The following is a 16799-nucleotide window of genomic DNA, read 5'->3' on the forward strand; positions in this document are numbered from 1 at the left end:
CTTTAACAACCCCATAATATGCTACCATGTAATTTAGAAATTACAAACTCAAGACTTTTAGATCTCCAGAATCCCAGAAAAATACAGATTTGCTTGATGGTAATTTTCATTGTTTACTGCCTCTATTTTAGAGAGGTTGAACTTTCTTGTCATATTGGAGACTGTAGTTTGTGGTTCTCTCACTTCAAACTGAGTGGATATAAACGGAGAGAAGAGCCGGACTCTCACAATGAACAAGTCTGCGTGTGATGATGGGATGAAGATCTAAAATCAGTGCATCAGCTGTTGAACATGCTTCCTGTGCTCCGCTGTGTGGAAATATTGATCAGCTGTGTTGGATTGTTTGTGTCTGTGCGATGGAAGAAGTGCTGTGTCATTTCAGATTCACTCTGAGCGTTTCTACTGCAGTGCCCAGCAACACCGAGGCGAAACCGTTTCAGAAATCTTTTGTCTTATTTGAGGTCCGATAACGGAAAATGCCGAATGTCTTGTGGTTGCATTAACGATTTGGTCTATTAAGGCTGCTGTTTGCCACACAACAGTTAATCTCTCTGTGTCTTCAGTGAAGTATGAAGTGTAAGCAAAATGCTCTGTATTTAAAGAAGCCATTGCTCTTTGACCCTCTTTTTATTATTTTTTTTTTTTACTATAGTGAGGTAAAACATCAAGCTGCACTGAGGACACATCATACTTGTCATGCTTCTTCCCAGTCTGGTCTGTTGGTCTGCAGTGATCAGGGGAGTGAATCACCGGTGGAGAGGGAGGGAACCGTGTGTTTGGAGCTGCAGCCCAGCAGACAGAGAAATACAGCGCTTGTTTTTTGTGTGTATCTGAACAACAAAGTTTAGGACTTTGAATTGGATGTCTCTTGGGATTTGACTCCGGACAAAATGTGTGACCTTAAGTTTGGGACTCGCTGAGACCCTACAAAGACTGGACAAAGCACGCGTAAAGATTTTTGTCCACCAACTTGCACAGACGGTCCCGTCTTTGACAGTCTAGGAGGAGTTAGCTATTGCTCACTTGTGGCGCTTGACAATGTTGTTACTTGGTCTACCAAAACAAACATTAAAGGCCACCAGCACTGTTGCACTACATGCAGTGCAATATGCACTGAGAAGGTTATAATCAAAGTGCAGAGGTGTGGTGAGTTCCTGGATGGAGATGCCACCTGCAGCTATCGCCATTATTTTTGTCTTTCATTTCAATTTAGCACTACGGCTCCCTCAGGTGACACACAAGTGATGACTCTGAGCTCTGAAGTTAAATAAGAGAAAATAAGAATGACTGGTAGCAAATGGAAAATACAAATCTTTAGATATCAAACGCGCATCATCTCAGCAAATAGCTGACTGCCAGCAGCAGCTGAATCCGACGAGAACATACAGTACCTGATCCAACTCGGTCCGATCAGTTGTCATGCCCAAATCAGTCAGCGCAACCTTTGTAATTTGATTTTGATTTGATTTACTACTCTGTTGATATGTAACTTGCAGAACAATAATTATTGTGCCACCTCTTGACATTACAAACACAAGTTACAACAGTAACAAACTTAACATATTTTTTGTTGCATTTTTCCTGAACGTGCAAACTGGTTCCTCGTGTCCTCTCGACTGTAGGAATGAAAAGTTTGTAATCCCAAGTGTTAACAAGAATCCAGGATCTGAAACACAGGGAGCTCCAAGGGAACGATACGGACAATATTTGGCTAATATCTGCAACCAGGAATTATTACAAATGAGCTGTGCTTCAGCAAACCCATTGGGCATGCTTTTATTTGTGTTATTTGTGGATAATTGATCTCTTTGGCTGTTATGTAATTATACACTTCTTCCCCTGTTGAATGGAAAATGAGCGTTTTACTGTCAGATCGGTCATTTGTGGACTCGGTTGCTCAGTCATCAGTTCTTCTGCGGTCTTGAGATGTACTTAAAACAGTTGCAGTGCAGCTTACTGTTTTATGATTTCTTTGAGCTGTTCTGCTGACAAAGATTTAATTATCTCTGCAGATAAGGGAGCAAAGGTCACTTATGCTGCGTTTGATGGTTTGCTGTAGCTGGAAACTGTTTTAACTTTGGAGTAAATACTGTTGCAATTCAGGCTTTTTGCAAAATATCTTTTTGTGGCAGAAATTAATTATAAAAATTCTTCTGAATCAATTTAGATGTGTTCCAGTGATGGGTGACTCAGTATGCGTCTTTTCACAGGCACTCTAAAAAAGATTAATCCTGAACATTAAGAATGCTTGGAACTAACAATTACTGTGGCTTTGAATTTCTGGTTTAGGATTCTCTTTTTAAACGAAACCTTTCATTTATTCCACATTTTCTTTTAGCCTCAACATGGAACTCTTACAATCTCGATAGTTTAATCAGCCATCAAGCTATTAGCAGGCAGACGTTGTGTTGTACTCATCCTGAAACTCTGTGGAGCATCTCTGTATTTTCCCCAAAATATAGTTTCTCCTGTGTCGAACTCCCCTCCCAGACACGTGTCCGCTTTCTGAGGGCTTTCAGTGGGCAGCCCGGCGAGGGATATTGTTTTATAACAATTTTACCTGTTAACTCAGGGAAGTTCCCACAACTGAAGATATCTATAGTTGCCATATTACCACATTTTATAGACTTATTGTCAAAATAATAACTATTAAACATGATTTATAGTTGCTGCCTTAGAGTAGTATAACTTAGAGTTGCACTGTTTGTACATGAAAGGTTTCCATTGTAATGGTTCTGTACAGTAGGTTTCTGTAAATAATTCTGCAAATAATTTTCATTTTGAAAGTTGAATTCTTAGGTCTCCTGCTTCACTGAAAGGTAGGCAAGTTTCCACATGTGGAAGTTGCATATTGATCTGTGATTGGCTTCCAAACAATGTGAAATGTCACAAAAATAATGCTCCCACGTCCACGCGTTTACCTCGGATGTAGGTCGAGTCCAGCGGATGAACATGAAAGCAGCCTTGTATTGTCAGATCTGTATGTACATCACTCACGCAGTGAAGCTCAAATATTCCAGTGAACTCACAATAGGCACGAAACATTTCTGAGTCGAGGGGGGGCTTTAAGTAATTGCCTGACATGGATCTTCAGGTATTTCAGAGATTCTTTTCTGTCCACTGACTTCAGGTATGCAGAGAAACCTCCGATCCACAGAACAGGGACAAACACCGTTTTCCCTTGCCTGAGAGGAACATTTATTTATTTCCTGTGTCCCTCTGCAAACTTTTAATTGGCTTATGGATGGTATTGCTCGAACAGAAATAACAAGGTGAAGTAATAACAACCTTGACATCCAATATCCTCTTCACGTCAAAGGCGGACTATTTATCTAGAGGCCATGTTTATGTAACAACCCCCCCCCCCCCCCCCGCCCACCCCAGGGCTCCACCATATCCAAAAAATGTTTTTATTACGAGCAACAAGAACAGCACTGCTCCCTCTGTTTCTGTGTTTTTCATTGTGGTCAGACACTCGCAGAGTTCTGGGTACGAGTTTATTCTGAGAAAAGAGGCCCACTTTTATTCCCGTCTCCAATACAGTATCTGATATGGATGTCCTATTTGAAAGTGGACTGGAAATGCTCTTAAATTTTACCAATGCTTCCATCATGTTTTATTGTTGTGAAGACAAAAATACTCCATTGCTTAGTATCAAGCCTGTCGGAGTCAGAGGCCCTCGGAAAAATGTATTCATCTCTTATGTAAGATACATAATTTTCTGTGAAAGTGATGCTGACCACTTGGGTGAATCACATCTTAATCTAGAGGTGGCTTTCAGGCAACCCAGTATCACACCAAAGTGTATGATAGGTTTTGAGTCATAGCGCATTTTATGTATTATTATATCATTATTTGTCTTCATTGAAATGTTCCAAAACTGTATGTCTTATCAAAAGTAAATATAATTTCAACCTGTCATTTAGACACATTTATTTAGTTGCTTTACTTTCAAAAGTTACAAAGGAAGAACTGAGGTATGATGGGAAATGGTAATACAGTCTTTCAATTCACGGAGACTCGCCTTCACAGCAAACAAACTACAGTAGTTACATGTTAGATTGTTTCTGCAGCAGGCGGAAGAATAAGTGAACACAAGACACACTGAGCAGCAGAGAGCCGGACAGTGAGAGGGAGAGAAGCCACCGCTACCTGCTAAGCTAAAGTAGCTAACAGATCCAAACAGCTGTGAGATCCGCGAGAAAGTCGCTAAACAAAGCGAGCTGTGAGTGCGTGAGCAGAACTAGCGTACGTTTACATTTACAGCAGGTAATAAACCGCAGTGATTAAAAAATAGAGCAAATTTACTGGGTTGAGAGTCAGTCTGTTTGATGTTGAAAACAACTGGCGGAGCATCTCAGAGAAAGGCCTGTTTCTTTGAATATTGGCTATCTACTTCATATAATTTTTCATTTACATATTTTGCAGCGGTATATTTTCAATCAAGAAGGAAAACCCTTTTGATCGCACTGTGTCGATAAAAGTTCTAGTGACATTTCACATGTAGCTTTGACTTACAAATATTCAACCCACTCCGTAGAAAATATTGAGATATATATCGTGTATCGCCACTCAGCCAAAATATTTTGGGATATGACTTTTGGTCCATATCACCCAGCGCTATGTTAGGGTTTAAAGAAAATCGTAGTTTTTGTTCATATAGGTCATTTTATACCAGTAACGTTACATGCATCTTGTAAGTTACTTAAAAATTGTTATGCAGGTATGTTATATATGTAATTTACTTATGTTCACCCCCCCCCCCCTCCTTCTGTGGACACAGACCTAATCACACCATGTCTTTTTACTTAGTCACATGACCAACCTCACAAGACCTCCTTTTTCAACCCCGGCCTTGCATGCGTGTACTTTTCACGCACAGGTGAGGCCGAACATGACGATGACATAGTACCCTCTAGTGGACTGACAGGTGTATTACATGCTTTGGCGTAATGGTGGGCTGTTTTAGGTGTGTGAAGTTGAGACTGCAGGCTGGGTTCGAATGTCTCTCTCAAGCTTCTTGTTGCATTAATTACCCAGCCATTGTCCGTTTTTAGGTGTATCACCACATGTGGTGTTATGAATGCCTTCTAGGAGAGACTGCCTGAAGCTGCGCTCCTACAGTGTATATTTCAACCTATGAACTAGTTAGTTTTGAATGTACTCCAGCCTTAAATTAAAGTCTGTGCAAAAACCTGTGCCCATCTTGGTGACTGGTTGCTTATCATGTCATGTTAACGCAATCTCTGAGTCACTGCATGAAAATGTTGAGTTTTGCCACAGAGACTGAAGATAGTGATGGTCTTCAATACACCCATGTGGCTTTAAACCCGAGAGCTGTTGATGAGCTCACTGTAGACATAGAAGCACCATCAGCAGCCACATTGTTTGTCTGCCTCTGGCTGTTTGCTTGGCCCTTCGTTTCTGTCCAGTCACGCACGCTCATTCAAATGTTCTTTGCCTAGACTTGCTTTAATAATCCCCTCTTATGCCCCCCCCTCCACCTCCCGTGGACAAGTGGGATGTAAGTATGAGTTTGGTTTGTTTAATTTTAACTAGTGTTTGCTCACACTCGTAGCTATGTGCACGCACAAAGGCATGATGTGTGATTCTGTGTTGTGCCTGAGGGCCCTACAGATGGGACTTCCTCCTCCTGAGTCCGCAAGCCACTCCCAGAAGGGGGCTCCTGGTACTTGGATAAATGTCCTGCAGGAACGTCTGCATGGATCGGAGTAAGGCCGAGAGGAGAGCGGGCGAAAGAGCGCGCGCACGCACGCACGCATATCCTCTTCTGTCCTACTGTACAAGCCTCAGGCCTCTCCTTAGTCACTATCCTGTACCTCTACTAATAGTGAATGTTTGGAAGTACTTTCTTTCTCCTGTTACTAACCATTATATTGAGACCAGATCAGAGTTCACTTTGTTATAGTGCTTTGTCAATTAATGTGGGTATTGACTTCAAGGACTCCATCTCACACATGGGGCAAAGCAGCGACAAGTGTAACACAAATGCCTTTACTAGTTTCAGACTGACACAATTGTAATTTCCCCAGCATCCACCTTGTTTAAATAGTAAATGCCACTTGCCAATCTGAGAACCATTGGGTGTGTTGGTCTCATAATTAAGTGTGGTCAGGCACATTGTTGGTGCATTACTATCTTGAGGGAGTGGAAAGCAATCAACCAACAAAAACCTGCATTTAATTTAGTGGTGCAGTATTTTACTGTCATTTTCAGGGTGCACTATTAAGACAGTAATAATCACGTTTGTGAAACATTTGCACATGGGGAGGAGAGTCCTGGCATTTGAATGGCTAAATCTACGCAAAAGGCCAAAATGAACCAAACCTTTCTGTTTTCAGTGTGGTTGTTGTTTCTGGTTGCGATGTGGATTTTTGAAAGCGATCACGCGCGGATGGTGGAAGATGAGGAGAATGTCGCCTGAAATACCCGCCCAGTGGCAGGCTTATAGCAACAGTCTTCATCCGGTGAGTCAGACTAGTATTCTTACAACTTGTTTCAGCTCTAACTGAATGACAGTGACACTGAATGACAAGAGGGTTTACAGTTTTGCGCAGGTGATGCTCATGGGAGAAAACAGAAACTGGTTGTGCAGTGATTGGGGCACTGCATGATTGCCAGCGTAAGCACAATGATAGTATCACGAAGCCGTGACAAAGAGGCTTATCTCAAAGCAGCTTGCAATAATGTGAGGAGTATGGCCTTGCAAGGCTTAAAACCTTTAAAGGCTCAGCGATATACTGGCTGTAGATACCATCAAGGCGGCTGGGGTAGTGTGGCTTTGTCAAACCTTCAAAAGGTTTGCTGAGCAGGTGTGCTTTTTGTCAGTAATGTGTGGGTTGACATTTTTTAACAGTGACACACATTCAGCCCTTCAAACGACCCAGCATGACTCCAGTTTTGGTGGAGAAGACAAAAGAGGTTATCCATTAAGAAAATACTGTAGCTGATTCCCACTCATTCTCACTGCACTGTAGGATAGCCTTGAATTAATACATCAGAAACCTTACAAACAACCAACAGGGAGAATCAGAAGATCACTGATGACTCATATTCCTCTGTCTGTACAAAGATGGTGTATAATGGATGTGAGGTGGTTGATGCATTAACAGTGTTTTTCATCTCTGAAATCTTGATTTTAGATGAGAGGTGTTTGGTCATCAGGTGACCACAGCACTGAATGGACCCAAATATAGTTATTATGCACACAGGAAGCTGCAATAGAATCCATCTGCATGGCTGCTTTGATGTTATTTGCTCTCAAGAAGGACAACTTCATGTAATAATTCATCAGTCTTGATGGAAAATCTTTGTCGACCTACTAATAAGACTGCTGAATCACTTTAAAGTCAGAAGAACACTGTGTCGGTTTGTGCTCGCCGTGTCGCGCTCTTTGTTTCCGAAATGAAAAACAGCCTTTGTTTTGCTGTGGATCCATGGCTAAACTAAAGGACCAACAGTTCCCCGGCCGACAAATAAAGGCTGGAAGAGAAGGCTCTGTCAACAACAGCTTTTCTGTTGTTTTCATTGGTTGAAGAGGCGAACCAGTTTCTGTGTTTGCTTTCGGAACAGCAGGGAAGTTAAAGATTATTTCTTGCAAATGTCAGCCCAAGGACGGCGTTTATATCCATTGTTTTCTTCACTGGCTTTCTACGTTCCCTACAGATATTGTCTTCCAAACACCTGCTTCTCTATAAATGAATCTTTTGCAACATATGCCCGAATTATATTCGTTTTTTTTTTTAACATGCTTTTCCCCCTTTCACTGTCATTTGGTAGACTTAATGTTATGAGGGTAAATTGGTAACTTCCAGAGGTAAATAATTCCCTCACTCTCATCTGGCTTCATTTAATTTGTTTCAGCATATCTCAAAACTTTAGAGTTCAACTGCAATGCCAGGATTTTATTTTCCATACTTATCAAATGTGGCTCGAAGATTTTAAGTGTCATCCACTACAAAGTTAGCATGTCAGGTGGTTAATAGAACAAACGCTATCAAGCTTGTACGTAGTCTCGCCACATGTTGGTCTACATAAAGCCCAAAACACCCTCTGCAGAAATGTTGGCTCTCAATCGAGTGGAGCGAATATTTGATGTTTATTTGCCTTCGAAAGGTGAGCCAAAGTTTTTGGAAGATGAGGCTTTTTAAAGATTTTTTTTATTTTTTATTGAGTTACTTTGGAAATAAGATGAGTACATTTTCATCAAATGTAGGAACCTTCCCAAGAGATAGCATCTGCTGAGGCGAGGAGATGTTATTCATTCTGTGAAAGACTGCGTGGGGAAATAGTGGAACAATCTAAGAATAATGTTCTGCAATGTAAAATTGTAAAGAATTTGGGGATTTTATCATCTACGGTACATAATAATGTTAAAAGATTCCGAAAATTCTCCACAGAACGCCAATATTGGATGGCCGTAATCTTTGGGCCCTCAGCATTAAGAATTGCATTTAAAAAAAAAAGAAGAGACAATTCTGTTGTGGGAATGATTTTCTGGGTTAAGATACACTTCTGAAACCCATTATCTGTGAATAGAGTTCATCGCTGCCTCTACATATGCTGGATAAAACTCTAGCATGCAAAGAAGAAACCATATATAAACATGATCTAGAAATACCACGGCCTGCTCGAGCTCATCTAAGATGGTTTAAGGCAAAGTAGAAAACTATCCTTTGGTCTGATAAATAAAAATGTAAGATTCTTTTTGGAAATCATGTATGCTGCATCCTCTGGTCTAAAGAGGAGAGGGACCACCGAGCTTGTCAGCGCTCAGTTGAAGAAGAAAACATCCTTGATGAGTGTTTTGCCCTTGGTTGGAGTCGTTGTAGCAGAGGTGAAGCACAGGTGCATGTGGTTGTACATGTAAACTGTCACATGAAAAAGTGGTACCCCAGATGGGACCGTAAAAAGGAATAAATAAATCGAAAGCCACATCTACTACCTTCATCTGTCCTTTCGGCCTGTACCAGTTTAAGGTGATGCCTTTTGGACTTAAGAATGCCCGAGCCACATTTAGATGGTTGACGGCGCTTGTTCTAGGACATCTACGGAGGAAAATCGGTTTTGTTCACCTGGACGACATCATCGTCTATTCCAATAAAATGGAGCAGCACAACTATGACATCCAAGCAGTTCTGGACAGGCTACAAAAGGTGAATCTTGAAAAAGAGACCGTTTTTTGTGAGTGACCTCACTGACGTTCCTGGGCCACGTTGTTTCCTCTGCTGGACAGAACATCGATGCTGAGAAGACAAAGCCCGTACAGGAGTTCCCTGTACCTCAGAACTGCAAAGGTTTCTTGGGATGGCAGGATGGTATCATTGATTTGTTTGAGTTACTAAACGCTTTTAAACGGAAAGGTGCCAAGTTCATTATGACTTACCAATGCCAAGCAGCATTTGAAGCCCTAAAATAACATCTGGTTTCACCACCAATTCTTGGTCATCCTAACTTCAAGCTCCTGTTCATCGTGTACATGGATGCCAGTGATGTTGGCTTGAGAATCCCAGTGCTAGGCTCTTTCGGTGGGCACTCCGTCTACAAGAGTTCTCCTTTACAGTAGAATATCGAAAAAGAAAATATGATACAGTGCCAGAAGCTTGATCCAGATCTCCAGTTGATGACCCACACCAACCTGCTGCTTGTCCTGTTGTGCTGCACTACGAGAGAGACACCTTCAGAGATCTCCAGGTTACGAATGAGGACATTTGGAAAGCTCAACAGGTGAACCCGGTCATCTAGAACCTGTATGAAAAAAATCATGGAAACAGAAGTCTGCAGAGTGGTGCGGTCATCTTACAAAACTCCATATTAAATGTACATTCCTTCTTCACGCTGTCAGCAGCTTCTCCATCACTGCCATGACAACCCTCTGTCTGGCCATCTTGGAAGGTACAAAACTTACAAAAAGTTGCAGGCCATGGTGTACTGGCCTAAGATGAGCATGGACGAGAAAGATTATGTGAGATGTTGTTCACAGACTTTGGGAGATGTTAGGAGTTGACCATATGGGCCCCTTCCCTCGAAACTCCAATGCCAACCTCTACCGCCTCATATGCGTGGACTGTTATACAAGATGGTTTGAAATGTTTCCCCTGCGCAAAGCAACAGCTGAGACGGTATCACGGATATTAACAAAGGAGATTCTGACTTGCTGGGGTGTACCAACCTTCATCCTCACCGACCAGGGCTCCCAGTTTGTGTCCTCTGTTTGAGGAGACCTGCAGATGGTGGAGCCTCGGGTAGAAAAAGACCTCGCCCTACTATCTTCAAACAAACCCAACAGAGAGGATAAACCGCAATGTGAAAGTGATGGTAGATTCATATGTGGAGGAGAAACACAAAAGCTGGGATAAATACTTACCGGAATTTCGCTTTGCCTTAAACTCGGCTGTGCTTGAGTCCACAGGGGTCACACCCGCAGAACTTGACCTCAGTCAGCCCCTGAGAGGTCCTCTGGATGCTGAGTTAAGCCCCCAGCTGTGTGACCCTGACACCCCAGCATACATTACTGCCAAACAAATAAACTAATTAAAAAAACGTGTCAGTGGCAACCTACAAGTTTATGTGCGTCACTCCCAACTCTGAATTGACCTGAATATAAGGAAAGTGTTGTGCAAAATAATATAAAGTAATTTTTTACAGAGATGAGATGGAATGGTCTTGTCCTCTCCTCTCCCCTCTGGCTGTCCTGTAGCAGCGGCGGAGGTGTGCCACTGCTGAATGCATATAGGGGAAACACTGCATGATGGGACAGGGATACATTAGTGCACATGGCATGTGGCAAATTTGGCGCATCATGAAATGGAAAAATACGACAAAGGAGACCCCAAACTGTTGAGCAGCTGAAATCTTAAATCAGGCAAGAATGGGACAACATTTCACTTCCAAAACTCCAGCAACTGGTCTTCTCAGTTCCCAAACGTTTACAGAGTGTTGCAAAAAGAAGTGATACAAAACAGTGGTAAACATGACACTGTCCCAACGCGTTGCTTGCATCATATTCAATACAAGCACATATTTATCATAAAATATTTTTTTTACATTGCAGCATTTGATATCTTTGGTGTATCATGTAATATGGGTTTACATGATTTCCAAATCATTGCATCCTTTTTTTATTTACATTTTACACAGCGTCCCAACTTTTTTGGAATCGGGGTTGTATCTGTTTACAGAGACCACCCAAATGGATCAATACTTCTGGTCTCTGGAGTCCATAAAATTAAATCCATGACCTGAGACATGAAAAATGTGAATTTCATCTTTATTGAGGATTCTCTTTACGTCAAATCATACCCAGCTATGATTTTTTATAATTAATTTTTTTTATTTTTTATAAAATGGCAAAACTACAGTCAGAAACTTTTCAGATATATGAGAATCAGATTGTCTGGGTATACAGCTTCCTTTCATGCTATACAAGTATTAGTGCAGATGTTTTTTATCCAAAAATCCTAATAACACGCTAATTTAAATGTAAATCTTTGAGCATAGCTGAAGTTATGGAAGGACATTCAGTGTAGGTAAGGGTAAGACGAGAGCAGTGAGTCAGTGTTTATGCCTGAGTCACTATATTCATCCGAAAACCTCACAGGGACTCAGTCAGCATTCTCACTGGATAAGGATTTATCAAAAGCTTTGTGTGTGTTTGTGTGCTTAGTTACATTTCTCTTTCACTGGAAAGTACAAACTCAGACAAAAGAGAAACTGACCGACTTGAAAGGATTCTTTTATTCTTTTCGCACTCACTCAAAGTAAAAATCAGAAGTGATATTGAAAATCACGTGCATTTAGTTTATACATCGTGTATTTCAGCATTATACTTTATAACATACATAATGTATTTAAAAAGTTATTTGCATTCATAAATCACTGTTACTAACAAATACCTATGTTGCACTTTTTATAGTAAACTTTCTCTGCATTTTTCTCTGGAATTACATTTGCAAATTAAAAATGGATTTCTTTGTATCATACTTTATCTGAAACTTTGACATGAGGTGAAGCATCAAAACCTTATGACGGGGAAATATTGTGAGTGTGCATGCATGGGTGAACATTTCTGAAAACTGATTTTTTTTCTTCGGAATCAATCCGGAATAAGTGGACATTTGGAGAGAGGAGATCAATACTAATGTCTGCACTGTCTTTATGGAGCTTGAGCCAGGAGGTGATTAGCCTGGATTAATATCAAAACTGGAAGCAACCTGTAATAACTGCTTTCGTTAAACCACAACTGTTTTGACACTTTGGTTTTTGGTACAGATTAAATAAATGAAACAGCATGCTAATCACTGATCTTTAGATGTGATCAAAACTCTCAGAAGGACAGCAGAAAAGCATATTAAAAAAAAAGTTGAAGTATTCCTTTAAACGGGAAAAATGGCAAACTGCATTTATTTGTACATTTTATTATCATCTCTTCTTTCCCTTTTAGCTTTTCTAATCTCAAAACCACAATCTCCATTTGACCTGGATCAACTTGTCCTGAGCAGCCAGGCTGATTGTTGAGTTCTTGATTTGTTTGTAAATTCTGGTCTTATTGTGGAAGCTTGTGTCATTGACTTTTCTTTTCAACCATAATTAATCCCGTCATTAAGTAGCTGCTATTTTTTGCTTTAAAAGCTGCAGTAGTTATTGTCTTGTCTGATCAGTTATGTCTGCCTCAGCTCAGTTGTGGTTAATCTAGGTGGTTCTATTTACAGTTTAATCTTTGGAAACTTATTAAAATATTTGAGGAAACTATTACTAGTTTTATACAGACTTAAGATGCCAGGAGACATTGTTCTGGTTGGTAGATGAACCTAAAACTTGCATTAGGGAGTGTTTGTCCTTACAACGCACCTCTGTACGGTTGATATTTCATCACTTCTGTTGTTGTATTCTTTTATTCCTCTTCAAACTGATGCATCATTTTTTAGAGACCTCTCTCCCTCTTGTCTTCCTCTCATCCTCTCTTCACTGTTATAAATACAAAGATTATTCTTGGGGCTCATTCCAGTGTGCCACATGCGTGTGTTCAATACCATCTTTGAAGTTCGTCTGAAAATGGATGTCTTGAATATTTAACCTCGCCCTGAGGCTGTAGTATTAATTCACATACTCTGGCAGAGGATCTGAGTAGAACACAGATCTGTATATGATTGATCACGATACTCAATGGGAATATGAGGGATTGTAAGCAGCCACAAAGCAGGACGACGGGCTGCACTTCAAGTTTACGTACAGCTATCCGTTTACTTTTGTTTTCTATAGATATATAGGTTTAACATAGGAAATGGTTTGATACTAGACAAGGGGCTACTTGCATCTTAAAAGTTAATCAGAAAAGGATTAAGAGCTTTACAGCCTCATCCGAGAGCTCATTATTAAAAAGAAACCACAACAAAATTATTTATGTGCATGTGAGTAGCCTCAGAAACCCAGCTACTCCTTTCAAAGGATTATTTTCCACACAATATCATACTTTGTGCTTCTAATAGTTGGATGTCTTCTATCAACTCTTGATGAAAAAGTGGCAGAATGTATTGCATGCTCCCTGGTGAATGATAATCCTGTTGTGATCATCTTAAAGTAATATTTGTCTTTTCTTTCTCACAATCAGTATGTAATGGTCCAAAGTTTAAAAGTTGACTTCTTTTTATCATTAAAAAAAATGAAACAGAAAAAAAACCACTTTGTGAAAGTCATATTTTTGTAAATAGCTGTACTTCAGGTAAATGCCACTCCCACACATCCAAACACTATCTATTGAAATGTCAACCACACAATTTTTTTTTTTAGATTTGTTTGCATGACTACTTTGTGTCTTGATAAAGCGGGAACACCTGCTTCTGATTTCCTGCATGTTAAAAGAGAAAGTAGTTCTATGTCTTATTTTACATCTCGGAGAACATTAACCTCTCGTAGCTTCCTTTTTGGACTGATTTAAAAAAAAAAAAAAAACAGGTTTAAACCCCTCAAAGTGCTCTTTGTGCATATTTGGTTGCTATGGTTACATCTGCTTTCACACCAATGGCATAATGGTGCATTCAGGCGACTGGGAAGTGGGAATGTTCCGATTTGGTAACCTCCGACTTCCCAGTTGAGAGCATTCACATGAAAACAACAAAGGGGCAACTTCGAGGAAATCTGCTGTCTGAATACAGAAAAGTGACAAACAATCTCATCATCACTCGTGTAGACCATCACAGGGACGAAACGGAGTTCAGAAGGTCGTTATTATTTGTACACTACATTACATGTCCTCTTTGGCAGATAATGTTTAAAACAGTCAGCAAACCTAACAGGAACGAAGTAACATTTTCTCCCACTCGGAGGCCGCAACTGTCCCAATTCCTAGTTGCTTATGAATGTACCATAACACTTGTTTTTGTTCTTTCAATAATCCTGACTCCCATCAACATCATTTTTGACACCGTTGATCAATTTAGGATGTTTCTAAGGTGCAATTCTATGATACAATTCTCTTTCCCTCCATTGTCTTTTTAACGTCACTACTCATCTGCATAGTTGCTTGTCATGTATTGCAAGTAGATACCCACTGAAGAGTAGGACGAGAGACGGACATTTTCGATACTGGTACCACTACCTTGACTTCGATACTGAATGATATTTTTTTCGATACACATTTTATGAAATCTCTTTTTAAAGGAAGGGACCAAATCTTTTCATGCAGTTCTAAAGTAGAGTGAACTCTGATTGTTTTCTGTAGACAGATGGCCCCTAACCTTCTCGCATGCAAGTTATGGCTCAAATAAGGCCTCTTAATGTAAGATTTATTTAAGGTGAAACACATTGATTTTATACATGAACAGGCTGCCCAACTAGTGTCTACATGTGGTAAAGGCTGAGCCAGGATCCCCGTCTGTCCCAGTGTGTTTTTCCCTTTTGTTTCCCTGATCCCCTCCCCTCGTGTCTTGTCTCATTCCCCGTGTTTATTTTGGTCTGCCATGTGTCTTGGTGTGTGTCCTGGAGGGTGTGGATTTCTTCACTGCCACTCCTCTGATCAGCTGGCACAGCTGCTCTCGATTCCAGTAATCCCTGCCTGGCAGTATATCAATCCTGCACTCCACCTTCATCAGTCCGTTATGTCAACTTGCCTGTAACCTGCCACCACGCCAGCCTGACTTGTTTGCTCATCAACCTCTGACTTACCTGTTGTCCCGCGGAGATCCATGGAAATCACAGAGTCGACTCTCACCTGCTGTTCTGTGTCGGCCCACGGAGGTCACCAGTTGACTCAAGCCTGTAAGTCCTGCATTGGCCCTTGAAGATCACACAGTCTACTTGACCCTGAAGACTGTTTGTAAAAGATGAAAAATGCAATTTCCATGTTTCTTTGATTCAGTTCCTGGGCTACATCATTGAGAATGGGCAAGTCAGGACAGATCCTGAAAAAATCAAGGCAGTCACCGAATGGCCTGTCCCTTCCTCCTGTAAACAACTGCAGCAGTTCCTGGGCCTTGCAAAGTTTTATCGTCACTTTATCCAAAACTACAGCAAGGTTGTGGCTCCCCTCACCAGACTCACCTCTTTGAAGACATTCTTCTCCTGGACCCCTGAGGCTTTCCAGCTTCTTAAGGAGCGTTTATCCTCGGCCTCCATCTTCATTCATTCCGACGACAGCTGCCAATTTATTGTGGAAGTGGATGGTTCAGACACTGCTGTGGGGGCCGTTACTTCTTAACGCTTTGGTCCGGATTCTAAGCTTCGTCCCTGTGCCTTCTCCCACTGCCCATCTCCTCCTGAGAAGAATTATGATGTTGGCAATCGGGAGCTGCTGGCTGTCAAATTGGCATTGGAGGAGTGGAGGCACTGGTTAGATGGAGATGTTCATCCATTCGTTGTATAGACAGATCATAAAAATCTTGAATACATTCAGACAGAAAAGAGACTCAACTCTCATCAAGCTCGGTGGGCCCTGTTCTTCGCCCGGTTCAACTTCAAAATAACCTACCGCCCTGGTCACAAGAACACCAAACCCAATGCCCTCTCTCACCAGTTCTCCCGTGACAACCGCCGCCGACCCCGATACTATTTTACCTGCTACCTGTGTTCTGGGCTCCCTCACCAGGGAGATTGAATTCATGTCCGTGATGCCCCTCGAACCCAGCCTGACCCGGGAGGTGGACCCCTGATCGCCTGATCGTCCCTCTGTCTGCACGAGTGCTTCAGTGGGCGGACAACTCCTGCTTCTCTTGTTGCACAGGTCGCCTGCCCGGCCTGTGCCCGTAGCAAAGCCACTTACCAACCCCCCGCTGATCTGCTCCAACCTCTGCCTGTATCACATCACCCCTGGTTGCACAGAACCCTGGATGTCATTACTGAACTTCCACCCTCTTACAATAACACCGTCATCCTCACAGTGGTTGAATTTGCCTAAAGCAGCGCACTTCATCTCTCTCCCAAAGCTCCCCTCGGCTCGTGAAACCTCCAACCTTATGGTGGAACACATTTTCCAGCGACATGGAATCCCGGTGGACATCGTCTCAGACCTGGGCCCCCAGTTTGTGTTCTAAGCCTTCGAGCTACCGTCAGTTTATCGTTCGGTTTCCACCCGCAGACCAACAGCCAGACTGATCGGCTCAATCAGGAGCTGAAAGCTTCACCTCTGCCGCTGTAAGAGGATGTGGAGAGAGAGACCCGGGGCGCTCTTCTCTGGATGGTGGAGCAGAACAAACGCCTGGCCGACCGCCGTCGTACTCCGGCAAGTTTGGCTCTCTGCCAAGGACATCCCCCTCAACACATAGTCCAAAAAGCTTTTATCAGCT

The 16799-nt window shown here is 41.7% G+C and overlaps 1 protein-coding gene across 8 annotated transcripts in view; it reads left to right on the plus strand.

Moving 5' to 3' along the window:
* The window catches only part of plekha7a (pleckstrin homology domain containing, family A member 7a), a 145871-nt gene that overhangs the window by 1568 nt on the left and 127504 nt on the right, over positions 1 to 16799 (plus strand). The window lies entirely within an intron of this gene.

Source organism: Brachyistius frenatus, unplaced genomic scaffold, assembly GCF_029030835.1.
Source record: "Brachyistius frenatus isolate BFR_SWC_R1_liver_20210118 unplaced genomic scaffold, ASM2903083v1 Contig_19, whole genome shotgun sequence".
NCBI classification, from domain to species: Eukaryota; Metazoa; Chordata; class Actinopteri; family Embiotocidae; genus Brachyistius; species Brachyistius frenatus.